At 37.3% G+C, this 25,990-nt stretch overlaps 1 pseudogene; it reads right to left on the reverse strand.

Annotated features, from left to right (window-relative positions):
• Window positions 1-13,711: 13,711 nt before the first annotated feature.
• On the reverse strand, window positions 13,712-15,040 carry LOC103003801 (ethanolaminephosphotransferase 1-like; annotated as a pseudogene).
• Window positions 15,041-25,990: the final 10,950 nt, after the last annotated feature.

Here is a 25,990-nt window from a genome sequence, read left to right on the forward strand (position 1 = left end):
TGGTCTTTTCTCTATATCCTTGGAGGTAGAAGATCCTTTCTGAGAATTCTCAGGTTATTCTCAGAGAGAGTTGTTTTACATATAATTGTAATTATGGTGTGTTTGTGTGAGGTTATGTGATCAGAGTCTTCATACTCTGTTATCTTGATCCTGCCCCTATTGTTTTTCTTTATGACACTTTTAGTGGCATTTGACTTTTTAAACTATGTAATTTAATAAAAACAAAAAATAATCAGCAAGTAATAAATAAAAATTTGCAAAAGCATAGATTCTCAAGAAAAATAGGAGACTATATGTATTTGTGCAAGTGAATAATATCCTTTTGCACAATATGCGAAATGTGCTTGTATCCATAACTGATGTCACACTTTTCACTATTTGCCTGGCCCTAGAGGCATTTGAGTTTGCTACATGTATACATATTTTCTGAAAATAGGATGTCATAGCTAGAGATTATATAACTATCTCAAAATAATTGTGTTACAGTATTAAAGACCTTACTGAGGAACTTAATGGAGGTAATAAAGAAGTAGTATGATCAATGTTTAGAAGAAGGAATTACCAAGGGTGATGGTTAATTGCTATGAAGGAGAAGAAGAAAATCAGAGTCAAATATATATATATGAAACTAGAGTTTGGGGACTAGAGGAATAACAACGCTGGAAATTGAAAGCAGATCAGGAAGATGATTTAACTTCTTAGAGCTTCCAGATGCAGAACTAAAAAAGCAAATGCACACTCAGACCTGCTGTGTAGCAAGAATAAAAAACTGGGGCCAAGGAGTTGTCAACTGTCTCTCCCTATTGGAATAGAGGTTAAAACAATGTCCTTGATCAATTGAGAAAAGAGGACAGAACTTTCTTGAGGCTCTTGACATTATTGGCATGGTGGGTTCTTTATTTTCCTATTCAGATTGTGACAGTTCAATAAATATTGTTGGTGATGATCTATTGTTTTCCTAGTCCCAGGGTTATGTAGTGTCTGATAATATGAAACTAACCTGAAATGGTGATTTATATTTCCATGATTGTTTGATGGATAACTAAATAGAAAGTCTGAATATATATGCAAATGAATTGATTAACCATCCTCACTTTTCAAATGACTTCTGTTTTGTAATAAGCTTTCACATAGACTTTTTTGATTTATCAGAAGATTTAACTGTGTACAGTATTTGGGTTTACATAGAGTAGGGTGAATTTTAATGAAAATCGTTTATCATCTTCAAGACTTAGCCAATACATGTGCATGCCTGTTACTCCCTTGCAAAGTTCAGTATATTGCAGTCGGATTACATCAACTCCTGGAACAAGGACTTTGGGTTTTGAACTCAGCATTTAGAAAATATCAGAAACTCAATATAATTTTGTTTATAATGAAAATGAAGAACCAATCTTAAAAATAGTGATTATTCTTAAGCTTTTGTAATTTACTCCAAAAATAATAGTGATAATAACGATAATAAAGATCATTTATTGAGTACCAACTATGCACCAGGTTCTATGTTAGACATTTTTATACATTTGCTTTAATTCTTTTTAAACTTTATTCAGTTTTCTCTAATTATAGTATGAAAATTGAAGTTAGGAGACTATATGAGAGTAACTATATGAAAATGTGATCATTGGGCTGCAATGATAGGGGCATAAAACTCCAACCCAAGATTTACCCCTCCAAAGTTATTATTTGTCTCCACTCTCTGAAACAAAAGAGGTATCAGTAAAGAACTGATAAGCAGTTTATGATAAACATAAACTGATCTTATGTTTATCTGTCTTTAATGCTCATATTTCTTGTGGCAATGCCATAGTATATCAGAAACAAATTAAAGAAATTAAGCAACCTTCTCCAGAATCAGCTTTCGTAATGTTGAATAATTGATAAATGAGTGAATGACTCAATGAGTATGCATGGTCATGTACTAAAATCCTGACATATATTATTGCAAATAGAAGAGCTAAACATAATAGCTATGTGTCATTTATTATCGTTTTACACATGAAACAGAGGTTAAGAGACGTTAAAGCCAAAGAATAAACAGTTGTGGGAGTGGAGGGATGTGAAGGAGTGGATCCTGGTATAACAAACTTCAAAGCTCATTTTTTAAATACTATGTCAAGCTGCCTCAAAAATAGAAGACAATGTTCCCTGTCAAATTAGGGAGACAAAACTAGTGTCCTAGTTTAAACTTACATTGTGCAGTGCAAAACAGAGTGTTGGAGGAATTAAGAAATAAGGCACTGGTTAACTATTAATTGTTAAGTTACTACTAAATCCCATGTGCTATGTATAGTTTTTTACGTAATATTTTATTTAATCTCTATTATAATTTTAAACATGAAGATATTATTTAGAGCATAATAACTGTTATACAAATAAACTCCAGAAGTTACATGGTACAGAAGGATTGGAAGTTTACCTCTTGCTCACACAATATTTTGAAGTCAGTTAATAGTTATACAGATCAGCTGTCTTCCATGCAGTCATTCAGGAACCCCAGAACCAAGGGTTTCTATCTTCACTATGTGACGTTCAAGACTACTGTTGGGGTCATCTCCATTACATCCAGCCAGAAGAAAAAAAAATCCCTGGAGGAGAGCCATGGGTCAGGTTGATAAGGACAAGCATGGAAGTGGTGTTCATCATGTCAGCTCACCTTCCAATAGCGAGTCATAGCTATACCAGCTATAAAGAATGCAGGAAGGGTAGTTCTGGCAGGGCAACTATTTCCCAGGTACAACTTCCATTATGGAAAGGGAAACATGAAATTTTGAGGACAGCTCTTCATTTCTGACACAAGTGAGTATAAGTGACTCCACTGGTCATATAAGAAAACCAAGGCATAAATACATTAAATAACTTGACCAAGATTCAAGGTTCTGGAAGGGCTATTTCATAGGAGAAACTTCACTAGCATTCAGCAAAAGTCAAATCTGGCCTGTCACCTGTTTTTACTGATAAAGTTTTATTGGAACACAGGCATGGCCCTTTATTTATGTATTATCTGTGATTGCTTTCATACTACAATGACAGATTTGAGTAGTTGTGTAAAAAAAATTTGTATGGCCTGAAAAATCTCAAATATGTTCTATCTGACCCTTTACAGAAAATATTTATGTGACTATATTGGTTTTCTATTTTCTAAAAACTTGCCACAAACTTGGTGGCTTAAAACAACACAAAAGCATTCTATTATAGAACTTTTATAGCTGAAGGTCAGATGTCACAAATGGTTCTTACTGGGCTAAAGTCAAGGTGTTAGCAGGACTACATCCCTTAGTGGAAATTCTAGGACAGAATCAGTTTCCTAGCCTTTTTTAGCTTCTAGAAGTCTCCTGCACTCCTTGATTTGTGGTTCCCTTCAGTCTTCAAAAGCAGCAGTGGTTGGTGGAGTCTTTCTCATGATGTATCATTCTGACACTGACTCTTCTGCCTTCTTCTACACTTAAGGGTTCTTGTGATTATATTGGGCCCACCTAGATAAACCAGTATAATCTCCCTCTCCTAAAGTCAGCTGATTAATCACCTTAATTTCTCCTGAAACCTTAATTTCCCTTTGCCATTTAATCTATTGTAAAATAGTCACAGTTTCCATGGGTTAGAATATGAACATTTTCAGAATGTTATTATTCTGCCTATAATACTAATCCCTACTCTATATCCTAAATAATCTATTCTTTTCATTCTACTACCTTCTTTTTCTAAAGGAGAAATAAGGCTTTGCTACAGTAAAAAAATGAATCAGAGTGTCAAAGGATGTGTAAAATATTGATGGGTAGAAAGAATGGAGAAGATTACTAAAATGGGAAAACATTTACAGAAGTTGCAAGGAAAAGGTCATTGAGTCAGAAATATGCAGAGCATGGAATGGATGGAAGTTTAGAGATCTGAATAAAAGTAATACACAAAGACTCTTGAAGTTGTATCTAACTGAGTAGAGGAAGATTATGTAAGGTTTTAAGAAAATAAGAAAATCACCATTCCGCATCACAAGGTTACAAAAGAGAACCTTATTCTACTCTAGGGAAAGGCGAGAGGTATACAAAATAAAATAATTTGCTCTTTTGTTTTTCAAATTTAGGAGGGCTAATAATAATAGCTCTAATAATAGCATATTTAAATAAAAAAAAAAACTGACCCTATCATGTTGCAACCTCCAATTGTGTCTTCAGGAAGGAAGTGAAATGCTGGTTTCTAGCCTCTCCTTATGATTTAGTCAGGATAGGATAGACTATGCTGCTGTATTGAATATCTGTTCTGTATAGAATCCATTATAGACATTAGTCTTCAGAGAAGACTATTAGAGTCCCCAAGTTACAGATAAGAAAACTGAGACCCAAAGCAGTTGGTAAGTTTGAGGAAACAAAGGTAGTAAATATTGAATCTAACCTTTCTATCCCAAAGTGTCTGAAACCATGCATTTATATTACAGAGTCAGGGTAAATAATGCAAATTTCCATATGTTTTCTCAATCTCTTGGAGCCTGAAATCTAGATCTATTGTAGAACACATCAAGCCTAGCTGGGAATACTTAGACATAGCTGATACCTATGATTTGATTTTTCCCCTTACTTTATTGATTGCCAATATTTAATAATAAATAAACTATATGTTTAAAAATATGGGGATTTTAAAAATGCATAAATGAACCCATTTGTAAAGCATCATTTGAAGATTGGTTCTATGGGTCTACAATGCTCCCTTTTGTATTTTGAATTGCAAGAGCATTACCACCATTTCTACAGGTCAATGTGAAATTCTTCCACCTGACCTAAATACAGAAAAGAATAAATTGCATTTTCAGTATCATTGAAATAATTAATTTTCAATGTCATAATCAATCATCATAAACTCAGTACCTTCCTCTTGGGAGAAGAATTATTCTAATTCCTGATGTATCACTTTTGTCATTTTGAAAAGAATGTGCCCACTGATAGAGAGTTATGAAACAATCTGCATGTTAGAGGTCCATTGTACTCTTTTGAGTCTCTGCTTGAATTTTTGATCCACAAAATAATAGCAATGATGATAATACTATTAATAGGTATAATTATTATTTTTATAGTACTTTGTTGTTTATAAAATGTCTTTATATTCAGTGTCTTGTGTTGTTCTGACAATAGTCCTCTGAGTTGGGGAAATGATGATAATCATTTCTATGTTATAGATATAGACGGCCAGGGAGGTTTAGAACATTTTCCAAGGTGAGGCAATTGTAGGTAGAAGAGCTGAGAATCAAACCCGGAGCTCTTAAGGAAGGAAAAAACAGATAACTTGTGTACATATTTTTAGAAATTATATAAACAAAGCATGTCCTTTCTCCTCACTAGTCTGTTAACAGAGCTGACCAAAATATAATAGCTAATTTGACTGATTCTGATTTCAGTGCTCATAGCTTCTGGACTCATCTGCCCATGTTCAAGTACTCCTGCCCTTTGATGCAAAGGCTAGCTGTATTCTCTTCTATTTCTGCTATACTAGAAAACTATAGGGTGGATTTCTCATTTAATTTTCAATAAGGCACTGACCTCCTTCTCCATCCCAATTCCCATTTCACTTAATGTCAGTTGTTTCTTCTCACAGATTCAGGTTGCTATTTTAGCATTTCTTTAAGCTCCCCTTTGCCCTTTGGTTCTATTCTGAACCTGTGTGTTAGCCAACACTCACCTCCTTGATGTCCTAGTTGAAGTTTGGATAAAACATTTCCCTGATCTGAGAAAGATTGGAATGGGGGTAGGGCAGCAAGGAAGAATGAGAAAGAAAGATAATTTATAAAGGGTACAAATGGACACATGGTATAAATTTGTTTACTTGAAGAGGAGGGGCCAAAAAAAAAAAAAACTTATAGAGTCTGACATAACCGAGGAAAAAAAAGGGCCCAGGATGTGAAGGAAAACAGGATCGGAAGCCTCTGGTAAGTTGCAAGTGTTTTGAGTTGTTGGGCCCATAGATCCAAGTTGACTTGAGGAGAGAAAGAGATTTAAAATTTGTGAAGGAATATGAAATACATGCATTAGTAATAACTATGCTCAGCAGTGTTCCCCTGGGTCAGCTTGTGAACTCAGCACTTCCATCCCTCCTTGAGCAGCTTTCAAATCAGTAAATGTTTGGGTGAAGTCAGCAGGTTAGGGCTCTTTTGGACAGAAGTCACCTTGTTCAAACTGACAGTAGAATCAGATACAATTATTTGACTAATTTAACAAAAAATGTAAATAAGATGTTTGCTCAAGATGTAACTGAATCCAGTGCTCAAAAACTATTGTGAGGAATCTATTGGTCTCCATTTTTTGGGTCTGCTTTTCTCTGTGTTGGCTTCTTTCTCAGGAAGGAAATTCCATCTTAGTGAGCACTCCTGGCTTATTTTCCATTCTCTCTTCCCCCTGCACACGTCCATACACCCCCCCGCCCCACACACACACGCACATCTCACCCCAAACAGTGTTTTTCAGTTAAAAAGAAACAGTAGTTTAGGCTTAAGGTAAGTGGAGCCTATTTTCTCCTTCCTGTTGATTTTTCCCTTAGTTTGGAGGGTGTGACTTTATGAAGGCAGTCCGAGCAAAGGTCCTCCACAACTGCATAAAGCAGAATGGGCTAATTAACTAACACTCAGACTAAGTAAATGCTTATGGGAAGAACTGAGTAGCGGCAAAAATAAACAAAAGGAAACAGTAATATTTTTAAAAGCTTTCCAGCTCTAAAGATCTTAATCTGGTCCTGCCCACCAAAGACAGACAAAAAGGGCAAGGCAGATGGAAAGAAACTACCAACTCGTATGATTCAGAATGCTGTTCTGTTCTTGAATATTATTCACATTTTTTTTTCCTGATCAACTTCTTGACTGAGGGAGCTTTACCATGGAGCACAGTAATCTCATAGAAAACCATTTATAACTTTGATTTATAGCTAGGCAAGGACCCAGAATCCCCAAATACAGAGCTGCTATAACATTTGGAGAATGTGATGTGGCTTGAGGAACACATAGTGAAAGCCCACCAGGAACATCTCTCCAGTCAAAAGAATGGTTAGGTTATTTAGCTTGCTGCAGAGACAAATGGTTTACCCAAGGGGAACCTAGGTGGGAAGAGTGAATCAGGAGTAGCTTACTATAGGATTTGTGTTTGTGTTAGAGAATTCTAAGCAGGAACCAGTTTGGGTTCCGATGTTATCAAAAAGTGAGGGAAGGGACTTCCCCAGTGGTCCAGTGGTTAAGAGTCCGCCTTCCAATGCAGGGGACATGGGTTCAATCCCTGGTCGGGGAACTAAGATCCCACATGCTGTGCAGTGCGGCCAAAAATTAAAAACATAAATAAATAAATAAAATATAGTAAATAGCAATTAAAAAACAAAATTTTAAATGTGAGGGCAACTAGATATTATAATAAATTTAAATTTGGAGGCAAGTAGAATAGAATTAGAATTGCCATAGTAAAGACGCAGCAATCACTCAAAGAAAGGCGGTGTATATCAGGAGATGAGGATGGTTAGTCATTTCTTTGGTCATGAGGAGTCTTGTCTACATCTATCCAAACATGGGCAGAGTGGCCTAAGTGTTGTCCTTGTTTGAGCATTATTTATATTCTATTGGGAACAGTGCACTCTGATTGTTAACAGGGTTGTTTTCCACTTTCTCACTGGTTTAAATTAGAAGACAAAAGGGAAGATCCTTCTTTCTTGTTCTCTCTCTTCTCTCTGACCTCAGGGTACACTCTTCCTATGGTAATGTGATAAGAACATACTCTCCAGTACCAGAGGGAAAGGAGTAAGGTGGAGCAAACCCAAGCGAAGCATTACCCTTGACGGACCACTAAGCCCTGAGCATGCCTCGGGAGAAAGCAGAGGGAAGATGTGGTTCTTCTTTTCTTACAGAAATGAGTCTAGGCCTCTCACTGATCTGTGACCACAAAGGTGAAGAGTGGAAGAAATCTCACTGCTCTACTACCTTTAAGACACAGGAACTCAGCCCACTTATTCAATATGTTCCCACAAATGTCTCTGGTTTAGATCAACCAGTTTGGCAATACTGCCTCCCTTAAGAGGACTTGGTAAGAAAGTAGATACAGATCCAGTTCAGAAAGAGGGAAAAGCATCTTTCAATACTACTTTAAAACAGAAGAGTATCATGTGTAAAGACATGGGCTTTGGAGCCAGAAAATGTAGAATCGCTAGCTAATCCCATCATTACCTTTCACGTCATGTTAGACAAGTCAATAAGACTCAGTTCTGAAAGCCTTATTCTGAAAGTCTGTTCAATGAGGTTGTTGTAAAGATTAAATTAAGTAATATATAAGGGTTTTTGCATAGTCCTTGACACACATTGTACATGCAGTAAAAGGTAGCTGAGCTATGGAAGAGACCACTAGGTTGACATACTCCAGAAAAAACAATGCTGGCATAAAAGGAGAAATTTCTTGATAGTGATGACCTATTTTGCCAAAAGGTTTCTTTATTCTGTCTGAGATTCTAGTCAGTTCCTCAGGTGATGCCTTAATATGCAAAAATTAGAGAAGTACAGATAGTACTATCTGCCTATCTGAATAGTAGTAAGATTGAGGTAATTAATTCATGTATCCCTCCATTCTTTCATTTACCATGCATATTTTGAAAGCCTTCTATCCCTCAAACAATGCGAGGAAAACTGGGAATTAAAAATGAAAAGATGGTCCTTGTCCTTATGAAACTCTCAGCTATTTTTGAAATTGATATTTCAAAATTGATATTTCAAAATTGATATTTTTGAAATTGATAAGTCCTAAATTTCTGTTATTAATTTAAATTGCCTAAATTGCAGATGTAGGAAGTGTCAGATGTTGCCCATAGCACAGTCAGGAGGTGTGGTGAAGTGACAAAGTTGGCACTGGACAAGAGCAGTGGGCAAGGACTCTGAACTTCTGTTCCTTCATTTTCAGAATAAGAAAAGTGGAAAAGATGGATGAGAAAGTGTTTTCTGGATAAAAGATCAGATGCTTTATTATCTGTGTTGTGAACAGAGCTAAGAGAAATTTGGGGCTGGCAATTTTAAGGAGGGAAAGGTCCATTCTTGTTGCATTGAAGTGTATTTGGGTCTTGCTTAGCAATAGGTGGCTGCATTCATTGACCTCTAAGTATCTTGGGCAGCCTTGAAGTCATAAGGAACACTGAATTATCGGAAATTCATTTTGCTATAATTCTAAAAACGAATCATCTTCAGGGGTCAGTGTTTCTGATTTTAATCAGAACACACTCTTGCCATTTGTTTTATCAAGGTTTTTACTTTTGTTTCTCTAATCAAAATATAACATCTTGACAGTCAAAGTAGAATAATGCTTTGCAAGGCAGTCTTTTTTACTTTTGGTAGCATCTGGTAGGGAGCCAGTACAGCAGTTTGTACTTAGTAATAATGCCACAGACTCAGAGTTAGAGACACAACACCAGTCCTCTCTCCATCATGAACTTATGGAATGGATTTGGTCATGTCACTTAACCCCTCTGCCTAACTTTCCTAAAAAAATAAAGGAAGAAGTTGGAATAGCAATATTTTCTCATAAGGAAATTGTGAGAACTGATAGGTTTGCGTGTTCTTGATATGCAGGTTACTTTCATTAGTTAGAAAAAGATATTTAATTTAACAATAGGCCAAGTGTTTTGGAACACTGTGTTATCAACAATTCTTCTGGGTAAAAGAATATTTACAAGCTTTGGACTACACACTGTCGTTGGTAGATTGAAATCAATAGAGCATTTAAGTGTTATTGATTTCATTTCAAATGTAAGGGCGACCTGTATATAAAATACACTGAAACTGAGCTGAAAATATATAATCTTATATTGCTTAATGACATTCAGAATGGGGTTGATTTAGAGATATTTTTTAGAGGAAAAAGCATAAGTCTTGTACTTTATCTCTTTCAAATGTTTAATAAATACATATTTATTAAATTAGCAAAATAATATTAACAACAGCTACCACTTACTAAGTGCCTACTTTACAGCAGAAGTTGTGCCCATATTTTCTTACTTCTCACAATAACCCTATAATATAGGTATGATATTTTTTAGTTCCCTTTCATGGATAATATCAGGTGCCTGGTAAATGATGGATTTGGGCTTTGAAACCAAGTGTAGCAGATCTAAACGTTTCTGCAGTGTTCATGAGAACATACTTATTCATAATTTATCTGAGGAGGCAGAAAAAGATCAGGCTTGCCTTGAAAGAACTTCAGCCTTCCAATTGATGAATCAAGTCCCCCATAGAAATGCATGTTCTTGTTAGTCCTCTTTCCTCGAATCTGAGAAGACCCCTACCATTAGCCTGTGACTAAGAAAACACAACAGAGTTGGGTTGAGTGACTTCTGAGACCAGCTTAGGAGAAGGCTTGCAGCGTCAAAAGGGCTTTATGGAATGGTTCCTCTGAGGGTTCCCCAGCCTGATCATTCTCTTTCTAGCTGGTCAGTCTGGCCCCTAACAGGTTCAATGCCAAGTTTCTCCTAAGATAATCATAACCTAGATTGATGTCCATGAAGATGATTGAGAGGAGAACATAAGCAAATGGAAGAATCTTACGCTGTCGTGTTCTGGGTTCCTTCCTTTTTTCAGTGGGAGTGTGTTTGATGCCCAGTGTCAGGCCCTGGTGACGTAAGGATGAATGAGACAATGTTCCTCACCACTAGGTACTCACTGAACAGAGGGAGACAGAGATCCATTGACAAACAATTTTGAATAGAGGTGGCGAAGGTTTCGAGAAACTTTTCAGGCAGAAAGTGCAGCAGGTGTGGTAACTTCTAGCTAAAAGAGTTTTGGTCCTTGGTAAAACAGGTAAACCATGTGTCCGGACCCAGAGCTGAGCAAGAGATGGGGGAAATAAGAGTAGATGAAGGTGAGAGTCAAGCAGAAGACTATGGAGGGCCTTTTATGAGAAAAGGAGAAGGAAAAAACAAAAGCAACACGATAAAGGGGTGCAAGCCAGTCTTTTATGAGGAAAGTTTTGCTAAAGTCCAGAAACTTTCTGGGTTTGAAGAGTCCACACAATTTTCTCAATCCTAAAATATTAAATTTAATTTCCTATGAGACAGTAAGCTGTTAACCATTATTCCTTTGCCATTGGTTCTAATAAGGAAACAGAGGTCAGTGTTAAATTAATTCAAATTTAAAAAATTATTCAGAGTACAATATCTTAGGCACTGGGCAAAGAGGTGAGCAAATTAACATAATCTTCACATTCATGGAGCTGAGAAATCAAAACAATGGCGATACTATGAAATAGTGGGGGAATTTGGGGAAACCGTTATGAGTTAAGATCATTTCTATACCTGGTAACCTCTAAAATAATATTGACTAACATTGGAGCTTAGCATTTCTCTAAGCTGTTTACACTATAGATTTATTTAATTTTAACAATGTATATGTAATTTAGGTATTGTTATATAATACGTATCTGTGCCTATTTTAAAGATGAAGAAATTGAGGTACAAGGAAGATATGTAACTTGCTCAGTGTTTCACAACTTATAACTAGCTGGTGGAAAATAAATTTGAAACCAGGCAATTGGGTTCTAATATCTTCCCTTAGTCACTGCAGTATACTACTTTGTGTTGTTTATGGTAGGGGTTTTCAGATTGCAAATTTCCCACTACACATTCCTCCTGTGCCCTACCAGAAATGACATGGGTTTATGGTGGGGCTCCGGAAACACAATTTAAACAAACACTCCAAGTGATAGTGAAGAGGGCTGTCCTGGGACTATACATGAAGAAACACTCTGCTAAAGCATAGAACGGCCACTTGTGGGAATGCAAAGCTACTGTGATGAGTTTTAGTGACACTTATTGCTGTTGCAGGGAGAATCACATGTATAGATATAAGTGCTGAACCTGGGGTCCTACAAAGCCCCTGGACTCCTCCCAACTCTCCAAAAAGCATACACACACACACACACACACACATACATAAACTTCCAGAAGACAAAGGAATGCATCAAGACTTGGCCTGCCACTTCAGGAAGGAAGTTCTTTATTCTTCCTTTATGTCAATTATAAGAAGTGAAATGTGGCCAATTCTTGCCTATCCCAGGCTGCTGGTTAAAATCTTCTAAATTAACTTCACTCTGTTAAAATCCTAGTTTTATTTTTAATTGTGTATTTCCAATTCCAAGACTAGTTATTTTAAAAGCACAATTGAAACATGTATACTTTGCAATATTACAACTGTTCTGTGAAAAATAATTTATAAATATGGGTTGCCAGCAGAAAATGATGAAACCAGGTTGTTGCAGAAATTTTCACACAAAGCAACTCCCCAAGTGCAATATTTTCTATAAATGTATCACAAACCTGTGTATATGTTAATCAGGGTGACACCTTATTTGATACCTATGGTAACCATTTCCATGTTGGCACTTTCCTTCTGATCTTGTCAGTCTGTAGCCTGTATAATTTGCTATGCGGCACAGCAATCACTCCCTTGGAGAATAGTGATGGTGCATACAGATGAATTCTCTAGACAAAATATCATATCAACTTCCCTTATGGCAAAGGATCTGAATCCTTCTCATATCATAAAGTGGTTTCTTTTCTGAATACTACCTATAGAAACCAATGCCCAGAGGTAGTCAGTGACTGAAGATGAAGTGGGTAAAAGGCATTTCTAGAAGGTTGTTAAACCCAATGTAAGGGTTATATGCAAACCTCTTTCAGAAATTTGGTTAAATTGCAATGGACTTACCTCTCTCTCTCCTTCTCTCTCTCTCTCCTCTCCCTTCCTCCCTCTCTTCTTTCTTTCTTTTTCTATTTCTCCCTTTCTCTCTTTCTCTTTCGTTCTCTCTCTTTTTTTCTTTAAGTTTGTCCCGGTTATGTTCATTTTCACTCAATTTTATCACTAAGAAATAGCGAAGAGAAGCTATTGTAGATTTTGTACTGTGTTCAGGAATTGCACGGAACTTAACATTTAGATTACAATGCAACATTATAGTCCCATAGCCTTTTTTCTACAAGAGAGTTAGGTAACCTTGCCAAGTTTATTCACCCACTTACTTATTAGTTTATTCAACATAATTAATTAAGCACCTTCTATGTGCTGCTAGACTCTGAGCTGGACTGCATAGCCTGTAAGTAATGGATTTAAGATTTGCACACAATTTTGTTTGACCCCAAATTCCAAAGTGTAATGGGTTTCAGCATGAGAACATTGTTGGTAAAATCTCTTCATATCAGTTATTATCTCTTTCACTTTGGAATATTTCCCTGTCTCAAACAAATGCATTCCAGTTTCATCTCAGTTTTCCAGTCTTTTCCAAGAAATTGAGATTCCTTAAAATGCAAATTAAAGAATATCAAACAGCCTTAATAAAACAGGAAACTCAATGACACTTATAAATGAAAAGCCTAGGAGATATAGCTTCCTTTGGGAATGGGAGTATCTAGGTGCCAAAAGTATATCATCATGTATTACTCAATATCGTCCCACCTAGCCCTTTCTTTCCCTCCCTCCCTCCTTCTCTCCCTCCCTCCCTCCCTTCCTTTCTTCCTTCCTTCCTTCCTTCCTTTTTTTTTCTCTCTACTTTTCTCAGTTATGCTTTCTAGTAGGTTGGTTAGAGTTTTCAGATTTCTTATGCTGAACTCCAGCAACTCCTTTCAAATTACCTTCAAATTTACAAGGAGAGTTTTATATCTTAATAGTGCTAAGAAACTCATAAAATTGAACTTCATTTGGCCAACTTAGATTACATACATATTCCTTTTAAAAACAAAAACAAAACCAACATGGTCCTTTTTTATCAGCTAGGCTTGGGTCACTAGCATCAGCTTCATAGACTGAATTGTGTTTCAAGGTGTTATTTTTATAGCTTCGGAAAAAGTTTAATAAACTCATTGGAAGAGTCACGCATAATGCACAACCAATGATCATTGCAGTGAATAGGTCTCTATAAAAGAAATTAAACAGGAAATGTTCATACCAGGCCTCAACTCCCACAATCACAGTCACTATGTAGACAAAAGAAATAGTCACCTGGCTAACGTCATATCCCCATGGCAGGAAAAGAATCCCTGTGTTATACTTTTCCCAGTGGGACAGGATGAAAGAAAATAAAACTACCCATAGCAGGAGATAAAGAACAAAAACACTGACACCAGACGATCCTCATCCAAAAATGGAATACACAGTTACAACAAAGTAAACATATGACCAACTATCCAGGCCATGGTCAAAAAGCTCCCCTAATGGGGTGCTGGAATTGGTTCTATAGGCTTGCTTTCCATCCACACCATCTAGAGTGTAGGCTATGAAGTTGAGGATGCCCACTACAATCCAAACCCGATCGGGTACATGCTTGTGACCTGGTACTGAAGCATAAAAGTCAGGATCAAAGTATGCCATAAGCAGAAAATTGAACACAGCCAGCAGAAAGCCAGAAAAGTTTATCAGATTTGGGGTCAGCCAAGTAGGGAGCTTCAGAGCCACAGAGGAGAGTGCAGCAATAGGGGTGCAGAGGGCAAAGTGAAGAGAGTCCTGCACAGAGGATCGGCACTGACCAGCATTCACCAGCCTGAGACACTTGTCTGCTCACCCACCAGGGTGGGTGGAGGCTGGGAGCTGAGGCTCGGGTTTCAGAGGTCAGACCCCAGGGAGAGGACTGTGGTTGGCTGTATGAAGAGAGCCTGAAGGGAACTAGTGTGCCACAGCTAGACAGGAGAGAGTCCGGGAAAAAGTCTGAACCAGCTGAGAGGCAAGAGACCATTGTTTTGGGGTGTGCGAGGAGAGGGGCTTCCTGCTCCATGTCCTCACAAATGGCAGAGCACTGCCTAAGTGAGCTCCAGAGATGGGCGTGAGCTGCAGCTATCATCTCGGACCCCAGAGGTGGGCAAAGGAGAGCTACTTCTGCCGCCACTGCCACCAAGAGTCTTGTGTGCAAATGCAGGTCACTACCCACACCCTACCAAGAGCCTGTGCAGCATGCCACTACCAGGGTCTCATGATCTAAGGCCAAATTCCCTGGGAGAACACATGGCATACCTCAGGCGGTTGCAACTGCATGCTGACATCTGCCACCACAGGCTCTCCCTGCATCACAATTATGACTACCCTACCCCTCCTTCTCCCTGGGCTGAGTGAGCAAGAGAGCCCTAATCAGCCGCTGCTTTAACCTGCTCCTGTCTGGGTGGGTAACAGATGCCTGAGGGTTACCTACAGGCAGAGGTGGGGGCAAAACAAAAGCTGAACTCCAGGAGTTGTGTGAACAAAGAAGAAAAGGGGAAATTTCTCTGTGCAGCCTCAGGAGCAGTGGACTAAATCCCACAATTTGCTTGATAAACCCTGCATGTGTGGAATACCTGAATACAATGAGTGTTCCCAAAATTGAGGCAGTGGACTTTGGGAGTAACTGTAGACTTGGGGTTTGCCTTCTGTGTTTGATTTGGTTTTGGATTCATGTTTATATTAGTTTAGTTTTTAGTGATTGTTTTCATTTGTGGTTTGTTTATTGGTTTGGTTGCTCTCTTCCTTTCTTTTTTTCCTCTCTTTGTGAGTGTGTGTGTATATTTTTCTTTGTGTGATTTTGTCTGCTTAGTGTTGCTTTTACCATTTGTCTTGGGGTTCTGTCTGTTCTTTTTTTTTTTCTTCCTTTTCTTCTTAGCCATGTGGCTGGTAGGGTTTAGGTGCTCTGACCCAGTGTCGGGCCTGAGCCTCTGAGGTGGGAGAGCTGAGTCCAGGACGTTGGACCACCAGAAACCTCCCAGCCCCATGTAATATTAATCGCTGGGAGCTCTCCCAGAGATCTCTGTCTCAATACTAAGAACCAGCTCCACCCAAAGGCCACCAAACACCAGTGCTGGATGCCCCATGCCAAACAACTAGCAAGACAGGAACACAATCTCACTCATTAGCAGACGGGTGGCCTAAAGTCATACTAAGTTCACAGAAACACCCAAACAAACCACTGGACGCACCCTGCCCACCAGAGGGACAAGATCCAGCCCCATCCACCAGAACACAGGCACCAGTCCCCCCCACCAGGAAGTTTAAACAACTCACTGAACCAAACTCACTCACTGGGGGCAGAAACCAGAAATAAGAGGAACTATGAACCTGCAGCCTGTGAAAAGGAAACCCCAAACACAGTAAGTTAAACAAAATGAGAAGAGAGAAAAATATGCAGTAGATGAAGGAGCAAAGTAAAAACCCAACAGACCAAACAAATGAAGAGGAAATAGGCAGTCTACCTGAAAAAGAATTCAGAATAATGATTATAAAGATGACCCAGAATCTTGGAAATAGAATGGAGAAAATACAAGAAACGTTAAACAATGACCTAGAAGAACTAAAGCAAACAAACAATGATGAACAACACAATAAATGAAATTAAAAATTCTCTACAAGGAATCAATTGCAGAAGAAAGGATAAGTGACTGGGAAGATAGAAAACTGGAAATAACTGCCACAGAGCAGAATAAAGAAGAAAGATGAAAACAATTGAGGACAGTCTTAGAGACCTATGGGACAATATTAAATGCACCAATATTCGGATTATAGGGTTCCCAGAAGAAGAAGAGAAAAAGAAAGGGACTGAGAAAATATTTGAAAAGATTATAGATAAAAACTCCCCTAACATGGGAAAGGAAATAGTCAAGCAAGTCCAGGAAGCACAGAGAGTCCCATCCAGGATAAACCCAAGGAGAAACATGCCAAGACACATATTAATCAAACTATCAAAAATTAAATACAAAGAAAAAATATTAAAAGCAACAAGGGAAAAACAACAAATAACACACAAGGGGATCCCCATAAGCTTAACAGCTGAACTTTCAGCAGAAACTCTGCAACCCAGAAGGGAATGGCAGGGCATATTTAAAGCGATGAAGGAGAAAAACCTACAACCAAGATTACTCTAACCAGCAAGGATCTCATTCAGATTTGACAGAGAAATTAAAACCTTTACAGACAAGCAAAAGCTAAGAGAATTCAGCACCACCAAAACAGCTTTACAACAAATGCTAAAGGAACTTCTCTAGGAAGGAAACACAAGAGAAGGAAAAGACCTGCAATAACAAACCCCCCAAAATTAAGAAAATGGTAATAGAAACTTACATATTGATAATTATCTTAAATGTAAATGGATTAAATTCTCCAACCAAAAGACACAGACTGGCTGAATGGATACAAAAACAAGACCCATATATATGCTGTCTATAAGAGACCCACTTCAGACCTAGGGACACATACAGACTGAAAGTGAGGAAATGGAAAAAGATATTCCATGCAAATGGAAATCAAAAGAAAACTGGAGTAGCAATTCTCATATCAGACAAAATAGACTTTAAAATAAAGAATATTACAAGAGACAAAGAAGGACACTACAAAATGAAAAAGGGATCAATCCAAGAAGAAGCTATAACGATTGTAAATATTTATGCACTTAACATAGGAGCAACTAAATACATAATGCAAATTTTAACAGCCATAACAGCCATAAAAAGGGAAATCGACAGTAACACAATCATAGTAAGGGACTTAAACACCACACTTACACCAATGGACAGATTATTCAAAATGCAAATAAATAAGGAAACACAAACTTTAAATGACACATTAGAGCAGATGGACTTAATTGATATTTATAAGACATTCCACCCAAAAAAAAACAGAATATACTTTCATCTCAAGTGCGCATGGAACATTCTCCAGGATAGATCATATCATGGGTCACAAATCAAGCCCTGGTAAATTTAAGAAAATTGATATCGTATCAAATATTTTTTCTGACCACAATGCTATGAGACTAGATATCAATTATAGGGGGAAAAAACTGTAAAAAACACAAACACATGGAGGCTAAACAATATGCTACTAGATAACCAAGAGATCACTGAAGAAATCAAAGAGGAAATCAAAAAATACCTAGAAACAAATGACAATGAAAACACGATGACCCAAAACCTATGGGATGCAGCAAAAGCAGTTCTAAGAGGGAAGTTAATAGCAATACAATCCTACCTCAAGAAACAAGAAACATCTCAAAGAAACAACCTAACCTTACACCTAAAGCAATTAGAGAAAGAAGAACAAAACAACCCAAAGTTAGCAGAAGGAAAGAAATCACAAAGATCAGATCAGAAATAAATGAAAAAGACCCGAAGGAAACGACGACAAAGATCAATAACACTAAAAGCTGGTTCTTTGAAAAGATAAACAAAATTGATAAACCATTAGCCAGAGTCATCAGGAAAAAAAGAGGGAGAAGTCACAAATCAACAGAATTAGAAATGAAAAAGGGGAAGTAACAGCTGACACAGCAGAAATACAAAGGATTATGAGAGACTACTACAAGCAACTATATGCCAGTAAAATGGACAACCTGGAAGAAATGGACAAGTTCTTATAAAAGCACAACCATCCAAGACTGAACCAGGAAGAAATAGAAAATATAAATAGACCAGTCACAAGCACTGAAATTGAAACTGTGATTAAAAATCTTCCAACAAACAAAAGCCCAGGACCAGATCGTTTCACAGGTGAATTCTATCAAACATTTAGAGAAGCGCTGACACCTATCCCTCTCAAACTCTTCCAAAATATAACAGAGGGAGGAACACTGCCAAACTCACCCTATGAGATGACCCCTATACCAAAAGCAGACAAAGATGTCACAAAAAAAGAAAACTGCAGACCAATTTCCCTGATGAACATAGATGCAAAAATCCTCAACAAAATACTAGCAAACAGAATCCAACAGCACATTAAAAGGATCATACACCATGACCAAGTGGGGTTTATCCCAGGAATGCAAGGATTCTTCAATATACGTAAATCAATCAATGTGATACATCATAGTAACAATTTGAAGGCTAAAAACTATATGATCATCTCAATATATGCAGAAAGAACTTTCAACAAAATTCAACACCCACTTATGATAAAAACTTTCCAGAAATTGGGCATAGAGGGAAACTACCTCAACCTAATAAAGGCCATATATGATAAACCCACAACCAACATCATTGCCAGTGGTGAAAAACTGAAACCATTTCCACTAAGATCAGGAACAAGGCCCCCTCTCACCACTATTATTCAACATAATTTTGGAAGTTTTAGCCACGGCAATCAGAGAAGAAAAAGAAATAAAAGGAATCCAAATTGGAAAAGAAAAAGTAAAACTGTCACTGTTTGCAGATGACATGATACTATACATAGAGAATCCTAGAGATGCTACCAGCAAACTACTAGAGCTAATCAATGAATTTGGTAAAGTAGCAGGATACAAAATTAATGCACAGAAATCTCTTGCATTCCTATATACTAATGATGAAAAATCTGAAAGAGAGATTCAGGAAACACTCCCATTTACCATTGCAACAAAAATAATAAAATACCTAGGAATAAATGTACCTAAGGAGACAAAAGACCTGTATGCAGAAAACTATAAGACACTGATGAAAGAAATTAAAGATGATACAAACATATGGAGAGATATACCATATTCTTGGATTGGAAGAGTCAACTTTGTGAAAATGACTAAACTACCCAAAGCAATCTACAGGGATTAAGTGCAATCCCTATCAAACTACCACTGGCATTTTTCACAGAACTAGAGCAAAAATTTTTACAATTTGCGTGAAAACACAAAATACCCCAAATAACCAAAGCATTATTGAGACAGAAAAACGGAGCTGGAGGAATCAGGCTCCCTGACTTCAGACTATACTACAAAGCTACAGTAATCAAGATGGTATGGTGCTGGCACAAAAACAGAAATATAGATCAATGGAACAGGATAGAAAGCCCAGAGATAAGCCTATGCACATATGGTCACCTTATCTTTGATAAAGAAGGCAAGAATATACAATGGAGTAAAGACAGCCTCTTCAGTAAACAGTGTTGGGAAAACTGTACAGCTACATGTAAAAGGATGAAATTAGAACACTTCCTTACACCATACACAAAAATAAACTCAAAATGGATTAAAGACCTAAATGCAAGGCCAGACACTATAAAACTCTTAGAGGAAAACATAGGCAGAACTCTTTGATATAAATCACAAACAGATCCTTTTTGACCCACCTCCTAAGGAAATGGAAATAAAAACAAAAATAAACAAATGGGACCTAATGAAACTTAAAAGCTTTTGCACAGCAAAGGAGAACATAAACAAAATGAAAAGAGAACCCTCAGAATGGTAGAAAATATTTACCAATGAACCAACTGACAAAGGATTAATCTCCAAAATATACAAGCAGCTCATGCAGCTCAATATCAAAAAAGCAAACAACCCATCCAAAAATGGGCAGAAGAACTAAACAGACATTTCTCCAAGGAAGATATACAGATTGCCAACAAACACATGAAAGGATGCTCAATATCACTAATTATTAGAGAAATGCAAATCGAAACCACAATGAGGTATCATCTCACACCAGTCAGAATGGCCATCATCAAAAAATCTACAAGCGATAAATTCTGGAGAGGGTGTCAAGAAAAGGGAACGCTCTTGCACTGTTGGTGGAAATGTAAGTTAATACAGCCACTATGGAGAACATTATAGAGGTTCCTTAAAAAACTAAAAATAGAACTACCATATGAACCAGCAATCCCACTACTGGGCATACACCCTGATAAAACCATAATTCTAAAAGAGACATGCACCACAATGTTCATTGCAACACTATTTACAATAACCAGAGTTGGAAGCAACCTAAGTGTCCATCGACAGATGAATGGATAAAGATGTGGCACATATATGCATTGGAATATTATTACTCAGCCATAAAAAGAAATTGAGTTATTTGTAGTGAGGTGGATTGACCTAGAGAGTTTCATACAGAGTGAAGTACGTGAGAAAGAGGAAAACAAATACCGTATGCTAACACATATATATGGAATCTAAAAAAAAAATAATAATAATGGTTCTAATGAACCTAGGGGCAGGACAGGAATAAAGATGTAGATGTAGAGAAGGGACTTGAGGACATGGGAGGGGGAGGGGAAGCTGGGACAAAGTGAGAGAGTAGCATGGACATATATACACTACCTAATGTAATGGGAAGCAGCTGCATAGCACGGGCAGATCAGCTCAGTGCTTTGTGACCACCTAGAGGGGTGGGATAGGGAGGGTGGGAGGGAGGCTCAAGAAGGAGGAGATATGGGGGTGTATGTATACCTATAGCTGATTCACTTTGCTATACAGCAGAAACTAACACAAAATTGTAAAGCAATTATACTCCAATAAAGATGTAAAAAAAAAAAAAAAAAGAAAAGAAAATATTAGGGACCAAGAAAGACTTTTCAAAATAAAACTTGTTGGGAAAAAAGAAACAGAGTTAAAATAAAAGTTAAAAGAGAGAGGGAAAGAGAGAGCAAACTTAGGCTCCGGAGTCATTCAATCTGAGTTCAGATTGTTGCTCTTCTCATTGCAAGCTCTGAGACCATAGGTAGATAAACTCTCCTTCCATTTTTAGGGTTGCTAAGAATATTTAGTCATCTTACTGCTGTAAGGGTTGAAAGAGTCAGTATATCATGTGTAAAATGGTTGGAACTGTTGCCAGCATATAGTAAATTCTCAAAAAGTATCATTACTAAGAGTGATTATTTTCAACCCAAGGAAAACCATTATGAACCCAGGCAACTGATCCCTGTCTTCCTCTCAGCTTCTCTCTGTGTGTCTACTTTAATCTTCCCCCTGTCTTTGCAGAATGGTTTACCCTCCTTCTGAATGCATGTCTTACTTTGCTGCCCTGTCTCTCTTGAGCTGCTGTGTTCTCTGTTCGTGCAACCAGTCCAGACTCTTCAGTGTCCCTCAAGCCCACTCCCAAATATCAGGAAGAGATAGTCTGATTATAGATCTTGGGTCATTCAGATACAATCAGATTTAGAAACAGGTTAAACAGGTTCCTGTAGTAGAAACATGGTTGTGAGGCCCAAGATCTCTTACAAAACAGGGTTAAGAAAGGAGAAATGGGCTTGGCAGATCCTTCTTAATTAGAAGATAATTTTAACATAAATTGGCCTTGGAAATAAAATTATTTTCATCTTAGGTCCATGACAATTAGAGTTGTATCTGGTGTTTATAATCTTAAGAGAATGTAGGAGCTGGCCAACTGAGATTGGGAAACCAGGGCTTAAAGGAATGCCTTGCCCTTCTAATTCTGCCATTTTTAAAATCATTCCCCTGCAATAAAATGATTGTGCAATAAGTTTTGCTTATTTTCTCTGAAACCAGCAGCCTGGACCAGAGCAAAAGAGAGTGTGTTGGTGACATCATTTAATGTCTTGTGAAACAAATGTTGTATTTGTTGTACTTAAGTTATTACAAAACAATAATAAACTGTTTTATAATCTCTTTAAAAAAAAGAAATAAGATAGGCAAAAAATAAAAATAAAACAAAGATAAATTAATTTCCAATTTCAATCACAGAAAGACAACTCAAGACCATAATGAAATACTACTGATATTTTACTCCTGAATGAATTGGCAAAATTTAAGAAATATGACCCTACCAATGCATTGCTAAAGCCTTAAAGAAAGAATAACTCTCATCTGGTGCTGTGAGATGTGGAAAGTGGCACAACCATTTTGGAAAACAATCCAGAGTATATCACAAAATTGATCATACACATACACTGTAATCTGGCAATTCTATTCAGCTATAAAGTTAAAATCAGTCCTAGAGAAGCACCTGCTTACAGGACAAGGTCACATGTCAAGGTTGATCCCAGAAGTGTTTGTCCCACTAGACTACCTAAGTTAGAAGGTGAGTTCAGGGGCTTCTGTCCTATTGCTATATCTTGACTTATGTTTATGTTACATATTTTCTACTAAGTTATCAAATACTAAATAATATAACACATTAAAACATTAAAAAAACATGACATACAAGGGGCATAAATAACATTCTATGAGCATTCAGAAGAGAGCATCATTACAATATTATTTTAAGATCGTGAAAGCAGGGAAATTCTTGCGTGTGGTAGCATTTTAAGACACCCTGAAGGCTGTATTATTCATAATTTATACCTTGCCTTGTTTTTCAAAAGATATAAAATTCTTATAAACATGTTATAAAACAAAATTTAAAAATAGCAAGGAGCAGAAAACAGGAGTTAGGGAAAAAATAATGAGTGAAAAAGAAAAAGGAAGTAAGAAAGGCATAAATTAGCAAATTGGAATTCACAGTATCCAGTTAATTTTTGTGTAGGAGGTTGGATGTAAATTTGCCTCTAACCAAATGAAGAGAAAAATACTGTCAGTTATTATATCAATAATTACTAAGTCTGTTAAAGGGCAAGGAAAAGGATTGTTTTGTTAGCTGCTTATTGATTTCTGTTTTGTTTTTTTCCTGGCACTATTTTCTTAAAAGGAGATGCTGTGAAACATGACAATAAAGGCCATTCTGAGAAAAATAAAAACAGAATTAAAGTACCTATGTAAAAATGAGCAAATAAATAAAGAAATAAACGGCGTATGTAAGAGGCATCAAAGAGGATTTCCACCTCATTTTGCTGCAAATGCTTGACTGGTGACAATTAATAAGGTTCCAAAGACAGACTGGGACCAGACAGACAGAGAGTGACACACAGTGGTACTCAAAGGGCGGTCCCTGGCCCAGAAGCATCAGCACTTCCAGGGAGCATGTAAGACATGCAAATTATTGGCAACACTGCAGACCTACTCAATTGGAACCTCTGGGGATGAGGCTCAGAAATCTGGCTTTTAATGATCCTCCAGGCAGTTCTGATGTGTGCTAATGATTTTGAACCACAAGGCCAAACAGTTTGGATTATACACTATATGTAATTAAGTACCACTGTAGGTATTTTCCAATCCTAAACCCCCCTTAAGTTCCCGTGCTCCTGTGCCCCAGGAACCAGGATAAATTTCTGCTGCCGTCACTTAGAAGTGGAACTATGATCCAAAGTAGATACTCTTGGCATTTATTTAGTGCATTTCAATCTGAGAGAAAATTCTAAAGCAGGATGTCTCAAGCGCAACAATTTTGACATTTCAAGGCTTGATAATTCTTTGCTTTGGGAAGCTTTCCTCTGTGTGTTAGGATGTTTAACAGCATCCCTGTAGGATATTCAACAGTATCCCTGGCCTCTCTACCCGCCAAATGCCACTAACATCACTTACATAATATAAGACAATCAAAAATATCTCCAGACATTGCCAAATGTTTTCTGAGGGGCAACATTGCCCCCGGTTGAGAACCGCTGTACTAAAATATTTCTAAACTAAAATATATACTCTGGTTGTCATTTGATCCTGGGGTTGTTCTCACCTATGTCCTTGGTGCTCAGGTTGTATAGAGAATTCTTCTAAAGTACTGAGTGTGCCAACTCAGAGTACATGTTATGATAAAGATGATGGTGAAATTGATAATGGTAATCATGATGCAAATGAAATGATTTATAATAATTTATCTAAAAGACCTTGAAATGCTCTTACACCAGAGAGCCCAGAAATATGTTAATTCCAGAGTCTTTCCAACATAACAGACTACTCATGCCTAATGTCAGCCCAGAAGAATCAATTTTCTAAAGTTTTGGGGATGACAGCAGTCTTTAAATTTATGTACGATTATCTTAGGAATTTATTAAACATTCATATTCCTGGGCCTTAATCTCAGTTATTTTGATTTAGTAGGCCCAGTTGGGGGCCAAGGAAATAGCATTTTAATAAGCACTCCAGGTACTTTTGATGCAGTTATGTGCTGCCCCTTGGGAAATACTGCTCTTAAGAATGGATAATATAGCAGGAACTCTGCTCAACATTGTTATAATCTAAATGGGAAAAGAATTTGAAAAAGAATAGGTACATGTATATGTATAACTGAATCACTTTACTGTACACTGTAACAATGTAACACACTGTTACTCAACCATACTCCAATATTAAATAAAAATGCAAAAAAAGAATGGATAATGGGAGCACTGAATCTGAAGAAAGCTGAGTTACCTTACTAATTAAGAAACATTTCCTTTCCAAAAACAGGTTTTAGTCTGGACTATTCACTGTGGCCTTCTATTGAGAGGAGCAAGCAGATAAATGATGATGTAAACAAATGAAACATACCTGATATAGAACCATAGGCACTGATGAGGAATGTAGCAAATTAAAACACAGCAGTCCCTACTAAGCTATAGGTGATTGTTGTCAAGCAACAATAAAGCTCATGAGTGCCAGGTCTCCTGATATCTAAACATAGACTAGAATTTCAGATTTTTACGTCAGCTCTTCCAATCTTAAAAAGAATAGTTATCAGTAATTCAATTTTTGTTCAAGCTCTTTATTTTTCAGACTGGATTTGCACTACAAATCTCTTGTCATGACATCTGTAATAATGGAACCAGTCCATTCGAGGGCCAGTGAACAAAAAATCATAGTGGAAGAATCTATGCCTAAGCTGGAAGGTTTCCTGAATTCCATCTCCACTGTACACAAAATCCCTCACTGTTTTTTGTTTTGGTTTCAGGTTTTTTGAATACCATAGCCCAAACTTTCAGTATGTAATTCTGTCTATACTTTGTACAGCTGGTGTTTTGGCTTGGGGAGAAGGAAGGGAAAAGATGCCAGGGGGAAGGAAGACATTTCCAGCTTTGTCTCCTGGTGGTTTCTGTGTAGACTGCTGTCATTGCATGCATTAGATATATTTGTCTGAGTTCTCCGTGGTGCTGAATGGTCCAAGAGAATAGGTAGAGTCAGAGCTAGGAGAGGAGCAGAAAGACACAGCACTGGGGAAGCTCTCCAGAGTGTCAATTGGTCTAAACCCTCTGCTTACCTACATAAGTATGCTTGACAGAAGGAGGATGCGAGGCCAAAACCTGGACACACTTAATAATAGTTATCAAGTATGGAGTACTTAATATATAGCAGGTACTGAGCTAACCCTTGGACACACACATACATATTGTACATACATACACATGTACATACTTGCATATATACATACATGTCAGATATGTGGTGACACATGACTGGTAAATCTTGGAGCTGGAAATTAGAACCTAAGTCTGTCTGTCTACAAAATC

Source organism: Balaenoptera acutorostrata, chromosome 5 (genome assembly GCF_949987535.1).
Source record: "Balaenoptera acutorostrata chromosome 5, mBalAcu1.1, whole genome shotgun sequence".
Taxonomy (NCBI): Eukaryota; Metazoa; Chordata; class Mammalia; order Artiodactyla; family Balaenopteridae; genus Balaenoptera; species Balaenoptera acutorostrata.